General features: G+C 48.5%; 1 long non-coding RNA gene across 1 annotated transcript; it reads right to left on the bottom strand.

Moving 5' to 3' along the window:
• Window positions 1–1,135: 1,135 nt before the first annotated feature.
• LOC119302154 lies at window positions 1,136–3,033 on the bottom strand. Its single transcript, XR_005147378.1, has 4 exons — window positions 2,685–3,033; window positions 2,492–2,597; window positions 1,504–2,388; window positions 1,136–1,420 (listed from the first exon to the last, which is right to left on the bottom strand). It is a non-coding gene; the product is annotated as an uncharacterized LOC119302154 (long non-coding RNA).
• Window positions 3,034–8,144: the final 5,111 nt, after the last annotated feature.

Raw genomic sequence — 8,144 nt, 5'->3', positions numbered from 1 at the left:
AAGATCATTTTTACTTTTGAACAATGTAAATGCATAGTAAAATTCACAATTCTTAACTACTCTAGCTTCTCGCAACCGGTCACCCTCTCCAAGATCTTCCGGGAAAGAAAAACTATTCACGAGTGTGCTTGGGTATAATTTGCTGCTTTCTCTTGTAATCATGTGCTAATGTACCACTTATATGGTTTTATTCAAATCCTTTTTTTAGAAAAAAGGCTACCGCCCATCTTTTCCTTCTGAATTTATATACATTTTAGCGGAGAACTATGTTAATTAAGTAATAATGCCACTGCTAGCGTTAAAAAGAGAACAGTGCCATTACAACCATGATCTATTATTTTTTGGATTTCGCATGTGTTTCAAAAGTTACTTAATGTTTCAGTTTTGCTTCACAGAGAGTTCAACTTTTCCATGCTCCTCCCTTGCAAAAAGGAATGGAAATGTATTGTCCCTCGTTCACAGTTACATTTTTTTTTGGTTAGGAAATTGAAAGGAAGTTATTCTCATGAGTTTCCAATTTTCTACGGCCAAGGTGCATTGAGTCGGTTTGACTCATAAAAAATCGAGCACATTATTCTCGTGAGATCCTTATTCTCAACACTGCTACTATATCACAGGTCCAAAAAATAATAAAGAGAATAAAATTGCTACAAGCATGGTCCATGGGCCAAGTCCACGGGAGAAGCAGCACAGAGTAAAGATGCCTGGCAATCGAGTTCTGTGGAGGAGAAGGAAGAGGGTAGCTTTTGGGGATTGCTCTCTCTGCGGCTCTGCCCACCTATCCCTTTCGCCTCCGGCTTCTTCTTCTCCCCCCTCTCTGCTTCCTGTTTGGTCCGGTTCAAGGTTCCATTTTTCAACCAATGCGCGTCTACTATTCCGAGACGCCACCTGTCTCTCTTTCCAAGTGGGAAGTAGAGGCTCCCGGCTGCCACGAGCTCCCGGGAGGCAGAGGCCGCACAACCATCGTGCCTTCATACTGGTCTGGGCAAGCCAAAGTTTTGTAGCAGAAACCATAGGAATTACTCCCTCCGTCCCATAATGCACTATTTAGTGTCAAAAAACGTCTTATATTATGGGACGGAGGGAGTATTATGGGACGGAGGGAGTACTACATAAGAAACAGCGATAAACTAGTGATAAAATAATAGGAATTTTCTTCAATTTATGACCACATGAAACATATCGAAGTTCCATAACGACAACCATATGTATTTTTCAGTCATGCATCCACATCAGAAACAGTATAGTGGAATAATGCTAATATTGAGAAAATGTGGCAATAAACACAGGCCAGAAACTACATCTATGGGTCGTGTCAATAAAAAAAAGTGCCCCAAAACATTGAGAGGAACCGCTAAAGTGCTAACCTGGATCTGAAGCAAAATTGGGCGGATTACCAGCCATCTGAGGCGCACAAAGTCTGCAAACAATACAAAAATCAGATAGCTCTTGTGCACAGCTGAGCTCACATATTGCCATATTCAGTTAGTTGGAATAGCATACCCAACACTGAAGAAGCAAATAGGCAAACTGCGTTTCTGTAAAGACAAGTGATCATGTGTCTGGGAAAGTCATCTTCCCTTCGGCTTCCTGCATCTTTTCTTTATTCGGCCGTAAGTGCTGTTTAAATGTCTCGACAATGCTTATTGTCAAGTTGTAATTCTAAACGTATCAGACAAAAAAAAAAGAACTGTAGGAGAGAATATGATGTTTGCAGCAACACCACTGATGTTAAGTTAGCATACTTATAACTCCTTCAGGAGAAAAAAAAAACCCTGCATGTAAGCTGGTTTAGAAAAACAGCACCAACCAATAAGTTAAATACTGTACCAGGCCAGCAAACTTCTGTTTCTATCCCCCTTTTCTCTTTGTGTTCTGTCAAAGCAAAATTTCCTTAGCCTCTACTGTCCATATCTTTTCAACGAAGCAACATTACCGCACACGGGCACTGCTAAACTGAAAATGAAGCTCAGGATTGGGTCTTCTGTCCAAGGTTTCACCAAATACAAAAATGTTCCAGAACAAAAAATCTTTTGACCCTCTCTAGAAAAGCTAAGCAGTGAGGATCAGAGCCTGATACTTCCTTTTCTTCCACTTGACCAATACAACTTCCGAGTGTGATTGCACCTTGCCACTTTGCTAGCATAGAAACTTACAGGAAATGAATTAGACATGCAAAGGTGCTCTCTTGCAAGCAGGGTATGCACAACAAGTCGGGATTGGGTTCTCATCGTCGAACACAGTATGTGCGCCTTGCTGACGAACAAATGAACATTTCAAATAATATCTCATAACAATGGTCTTAAATTAATGACGATATACTATTCGGACATACAAAAATAAAATCAAGCAAGATGCGTAGCTTTCAACCATTGTCCTCAGTTGAACCTGATATACATGAGAGCACAAGTAAATGTTCAAGGTGATGGACACCTTCAGGTGCAAAAATTCAGTGGTCCATAAGATCTGATGGATGGACTATTAAGCTTACCTTCATTGACACCACGACGAAGAGGATGCTATTGGAAGCTCAGGTGGGAGAGGGGGGAAGCTCAATTTGTGTTTTAACTTTTGAGCACAGGCAATCAGCAGCAGTCCTGCAGCATCAGTCAGCATTTACGGCAAAGAAAGAGTGGAAGACACCAACACTTGAAAATAAACATGTGAGACAATCTGTCGAACACCTTGCGAGCGGTGTAGGATCAGGTGGAGCAATGAAGAATTAGCGTTAGCCTGTGCGGTAACAGCAACAACGGCGGCGGCCACATCCCAAGAAGATTCACCGTATCCGCTTTGTTCACCGTCCTTGACCTGCACCGCCGAGCAGCAACGCCTGCTGAGACGAGCACCGTCATCACGGCACCGTCGTCGAGCACGCCGGCCTGGACCGTGCCGCTAATGTGGGCGACGTCGATAGGGGTGTCGTTACCGGACCTCGGTCACCGGCTTGTCCGACGACATTGCTGCAGGCGAGCCACTTTTGGAGCAGCTGGTGCCGTTCAGGAAGCCGTCATCGCGCACGCCGTCGCGCACAACCTAAGCCAGCGCACACCGCTAGGACACTCTCGCTCGGCAGTAGGCACCCAGAGCTAGCAAACACGGTGAGCCCATCCTGGGCTGTGCGCCTGTGCCCCGCCGCGAGGCACGCCATGACGCTAAGCTGATGGCACGTGGCCATCGCGAGGTCGCACTGAGCGCGCTGGTGACATCACCGACTTTGCTCTCGTGCACGGCGCAAAAGTAGGTACAAATGAAGTAGGCGGATCCTCTGCAGGAGACGGGTGCTTGAGAAAAAAATATGATCCGCTGCATAAAGCTAAAAAGGTTGAAATGAAAAGTAGAAAAGCATGTGAAATAGGAGTCTTTATTTTCTGTTAGTGTAGAAAGTGTTTGACCACTTTATACAGTGGATTCTCTTCATCACGCTAAGTGATGTGTTAAAAGAGGAATAGAAGGTCACGCGCGCGCTCCCGCTTCTCATCCGTACGGCCGACAACGCGATATCAAAGACGAGATCACACCTTCTTGAGAAATCACCGGACATTGTCACCTCATCCATATATAGCAAGCCAAAGAGAACAACATGTCCTCCACCAGGGGCGGACCCAGGATTGGGCAATGCCCAGGGCCCCAGGCTGCTACAGTTCTGCTACAGTTCATCTACAGTGCGAAAATAGCTATAGTCAACAAAGTAAATTGCTCTCACGCCCCAGGCCCAGGCCCCCCCCCCCCCGGCCTGGGTCCTGGATCCGCCACTGTCCTCCGCACCGATGAGTGTCACTCTTGCCCGTGAACAATGACGACCAAAAAGGAAGGTGATAACGTCACATGTATAGGGTAGGAGGCCACCGAGACCGTCCACCCAAAATCGAAGAAGCTTCGAGCGATGATCCAAGCTCACCCGTAGACACTGACGTGATGCGACCAAAAGGTACCTAGGCTCCATGGTTGGTGACTTAAGTCAGAAAACTTTTGTCCAGAAAAACCACTTTAATCACAAAATTACCATTTGAGTTATGAAAAGAAATTACTATTAAAGCGATAGAGTTCATTAGAGCTACTCCCCCATTAGCATTCTCAAACTAACATGGTTATGTCTTTCTTTCCCCTCTCACAAGGCGACTAGGGCAAAATCTTCCTCCCCTCGATCTTCGCTGGCAAGCCCATGGATCTGCCTCTATCGGTGGAAACGACACCTATGGGATCAACTAGGATCCCTACTATGGTTGCGGGGCGCGGGGTCGAGAGAAGAGCGGGATCGACAGCCGGTTCAAGCACACGAATCGTTTACCCAGGTTCGGGCCGCGAGGATGCGTAATATCCTAGTCCTGCTTTAGTGTCTATTTGAGTGTTCTTAATGTTCTTGAGCTAGCTACGATGAGTAACTTGTCAAGGGGTCCGAATCCCTCTCCAGTATGCCTCGGCCCTCCTTTTATAGTCAAGGGGATCGCCACAGTGGCACACATGAGGTGGTATCGAGGTACAGTGGCTATCTCTAGCCATTACGGGACAAGACGCATTTAATGCGCCCCTTAGGTGTCCCCCTCACTTTATTGGGGACGAAAACAAGCTCCCGTCCCGTCCGTCGCCGCCCCACCTCAGTCCGACACGCGTCCAGGCCAGTGGTGCGCATGGTGCCATGTAGGCTGGCAGGCTGCTGAGGTGGTGCGGTGGTAGGGCCTTCACGAAGATTTGCATGCCACCATGTAGGCACTCGCTGAGTTGTCCTGGAAGCTTCACATCGACACACAGGTGCCTGCCTAGCTAGTGGGCTGGCAGCTATATGGGAGCAGTGGTGGAGCCTTGGCGGGCGCGGGCCTGGCTGCGGCCCCGCGGATGTCCTCGACAAGGGTCTTGCCGGGGCCCCGACAAGGGTCTTGCCGCGACACTGTGGTCGTCCCCGGCAAGGATCTTGCCGGAGGTCTTGTGGATACCCTCGACAAGGGTCTTGCCGAGGCTCGTCGTCTTCTGATATTTGTCTTCACAAAGATCTGTATGCCACCACGGAGGCGCCTCCCGAGCTTTGGTTCCAATATGGTTGGTGGTGTTGGAACCCTTGAGGCTCAAGGGTGGTGCACTCTGTTGGCATTCGGGCAAGTTGCCCCGGCAAGGCTCCTGCCGGAGCTGCGGAAGCTGCCCCGGCAAGGATCTTGCCGGGGGAGTCCACCTCGCCCTCTTGGCCTTTGTGTTCCTGGTCTTGGCATTGCTTTGACCATCTTGTGGCTTTGACTCTTCCCTCCGTCCTGCTAAGTGTGGTCGTGGGCACGGCTCTGACTGCCCGTGCACAAGTAAGGGGTACAAACGAGTGTCCTACTTTAGTACACCGATAGGAGCCCCCGGGCCTGGGCCACACATAAGCGCAACGCGTTGTTGGGCTAGGCCCAGAATGGTGCACGGGTAGGCGGGGCGGTTTTTACCGCAGTAACCTTTTCCGTCTGCTACACTTCCCCACGACCCACGTTGAACGTGCGACATGGGGGACGTGTGTGATGTGGGGATCATGCGTGGAGCGGCTGCTGCACGCATGCGTCACATCGCAGTTAATGGGAAAAGAGGCGGCCCGCGCCTTCCCCATAAAAAGGAATAACCGTGGGGCGCGCTGCTCATTTACCCCATGCGCTTCCTCAATCTCGGAACCGTCGTCCCGTCCTTCTTCCTCCTCAAGCTCTTGCACTTGCTTCGCCGCCATCGTGCCTTCCATTGCTCTCGACCCCTCGCCCTTTTCCAACCGCCATGGCGCCTAAACCTAGCAAGGCCAAGGGAGCGGCCAAGGACGTGAAGGAGAAGGAGGTGCCGGAGAGCGAGGCGGTAGCGCGGCGGGCGCAGTTCGCCTACTTCTCCCAGTCATCAATCGACGTCTTCGACCTCAGGGACTACTTCAAGCCCTTGTGGGGGACGAAAACAACGGGGCACCCTGCCACCCGTGTCATCCCCGCCGATTGCGACAAGGCCGTCTCAGAACGGTATCCATTCTTTATCGACTTCTTCTTCTGCGGGTTCTGTCCCCCTTTCTCTGATTTCTTCAACGATGGCATGCGCACTTTTGGCTTTCATCTGTTGGATCTCACGCCAAATGTCGTGGCGTGTTTGGCGTTCTTCGCCCACCTCTGTGAGGGCTTCGCCAGGGTGCTTCCTAGCACGGCGCTCTTCCGCCACTACTTTTATCCCCGCATCCAATCTGGGGGCGCCCTTTCTGGAAGCGTCGCCTGGATCCCGAGGGCCCAGGGGAAAGGCGCATACCCAGAGGGTGCCCTGAAGGAGAGGTGGGAGGAGTGGCGGGGCCGGTGGTGTTGGATCGTGGAGGAGAACTGTAGGATCTAAGAAGTGTGTCTAGAGGGGCGTGATTAGACTACTTGACCAAATAAAAACTATGCCTTTTCCCAATTTTAGTCTTTGGCAGATTTTAGCAAACTTAGCACAAGTCAAGCAATCTTAACACAATTCACGCAAGCATGCAAAGAGTATATGAGCAACGGAAATTAAAGCATGCAACTTGCAAGAATGAAAAGGGAAGGGTTTGGAGATTTCAAACGCAATTTGGAGACATGGTGATTTTTGAGCCGTGGTTCCAATAGGTGTTGCTATCGTACATCCACGTTGATGGAGACTTCAACCCGCGAAGGGTAACGGCTGCGCGAGTCCACGGAGGGCTCCACCCAAGAAGGGTCCACGAAGAAGCAACCTTGTCTATCCCACCATGACCGTCGCCCACGAAGGACTTGCCTCACTAGCGGTAGATCTTCACGAAGTAGGCGATCTCCTTGCCCTTACAAACTCCTTGGTTCAACTCCACAATCTGGTCGGAGGCTCCCAAGTGACACCTAGCCAATCTAGGAGACACCACTCTCCAAGAAGTAACAAATGGTGTGTTGATGATGAACTCCTTGCTCTTGTGCTTCAAATGATAGTCTCCCCAACACTCAACTCTCTCTCACAGGATTTGGATTTGGTGGAAAGAAGATTTGAGTGGAAAGCAACTTGGGGAAGGCTAGAGATCAAGATTCATATGGTAGGAATGGAATATCTTGGCCTCAACACATGAGTAGGTGGTTCTCTCTTAGAAATGGTAAGTTGGAAGTGTATGTTTGTTCTGATGGCTCTCTTTTCGAATGAAGAGGAGGTGGAGGGGTATATATAGTCTCCACATCAAAATCTAACCGTTACACACAATTTACCAATCTCGGTGGGACCGAATCAACAAACTCGGTTAGACCGATTTAGTAAACCTAGTGACCGTATGGTTAGGGTAAATCTCGGTAAGACCGATTACACAAACTCGGTGAGACCGATTTTGGTAATAAGCTAACCAGAGAGTTGGTCAGGCAAACTCGGTGTGACCGATTCGCTTATCTCGGTGGGACCGAAATGTTACAAAAAGGAAACAGAGAGTTTGCATTGTAATCTCGGTAGGACCGATTACTCAAACTCGGTGAGACCGATTTTGATAATGGACATACACAAGAGATTACAATCCCATCTCGGTGAGACCGAGATCCCTATCAGTGAGACCGATTTGCCTAGGGTTTGTGGAAGTGGCTATGACATCTGAACTCGGTGGCGCCGGATAGAAAGAATCGTTGGGGCCGAGTTGGACTTTAGGTTTAGGTCATATGTGGATGTGGGAAAGTAGTTGAGGGTTTTGGAGCATATCAGTAAGCACTATGAAGCAAGAAACTCATTAAGCAACACCTCATCCCTCCTTGATAGTATTGGCTTGTCCTATAGACTCAATGTGATCTTGGATCACTAAAATATAAAGTGCAGAGTCTTGAGATTGAAACTTGAGCCAATCATTTGTCCTTAGCATCTTGAAGGAGTTCCACATCCTTTAGTCCATGCCACTCCATTGTTGAACTTATCTGAAATTATACTAGATAAAAGTGTTAGTACAACAAGAGATATGTTGACATTAATTACCAAAATCACCTAGGGAGCACTTGTGCTTTCAATCTCCCCCTTTTTGGTAATTGATGACAACATACATCAAAGCTTTAGATAGAGGATAACAACAATAACAAGTAAAGCTTTGGAAGGACATGTAACAAGCATAGGCTCCCCCTACATGTATGCAATCATGTGAATATAGAATATAGGAGCATGTGAATGCATAAACATGTCAGAGTAGGCAATGTGTTACATGTATC

This window comes from Triticum dicoccoides, chromosome 1B, assembly GCF_002162155.2.
Source record: "Triticum dicoccoides isolate Atlit2015 ecotype Zavitan chromosome 1B, WEW_v2.0, whole genome shotgun sequence".
NCBI lineage: Eukaryota > Viridiplantae > Streptophyta > Magnoliopsida > Poales > Poaceae > Triticum > Triticum dicoccoides.
Note: the sequence above shows the minus strand (reverse complement) of the source record. Positions and strands in the feature narration are given on the sequence as shown.